The 415-nt window shown below is 39.5% G+C and overlaps 1 protein-coding gene across 1 annotated transcript in view; it reads left to right on the top strand.

Moving 5' to 3' along the window:
- Nucleotides 1–42: 42 nt before the first annotated feature.
- Nucleotides 43–415, top strand: part of LOC119587154 — a 9,931-nt gene continuing 9,558 nt past the window's right edge. Inside the window, exon 1 of the mRNA XM_037935909.1 lies at nucleotides 43–93. The gene's annotated coding sequence lies outside the window, so the exon portion shown is untranslated. The remainder of the gene's footprint in view (nucleotides 94–415) is intronic.

The raw sequence follows: 415 nt of genomic DNA, 5'->3' as shown, positions 1-415 counted from the left end.
AAGATGCTTGCCCCAAGTCCGTTATTTGTTTACATCTTTCCCGTTGAGGACGAGACGACCCGCGAGCTTTGGAACACCAGTTCTGTTTCTTGTGTTAGTTTGTCTATTACTCTCTAGTCTCGATGGTTTTTACTTTACATCTTATAAGAGAAAAAACTTATTTGATTAATTTGCATGCAGAGGAATGGAATGAGTCCTTGTTTTGAAACTTAGTATAGTACGTAATCTCAGGAGTTCCGAGCGAACCAGAATCAAGTTCTCTTCCTTAATTCTCGTCCTGTTCTCTTGCTGTAGCTAAAAATTTCCTTATTTCAGCCGTGGTGGAAATTTCACGTGCTCTAGATATAGCTCATAGCTCAGTTTGTATCACTTCTCATCCTCTTTGACTGCGTTAGTAGGGTATGAATTCTTCTTC

This window comes from Penaeus monodon, chromosome 22 (assembly GCF_015228065.2).
Source record: "Penaeus monodon isolate SGIC_2016 chromosome 22, NSTDA_Pmon_1, whole genome shotgun sequence".
In the NCBI taxonomy this organism is placed as follows: domain Eukaryota; kingdom Metazoa; phylum Arthropoda; class Malacostraca; order Decapoda; family Penaeidae; genus Penaeus; species Penaeus monodon.
This window is presented reverse-complemented; position numbering and strand designations above follow the sequence as displayed.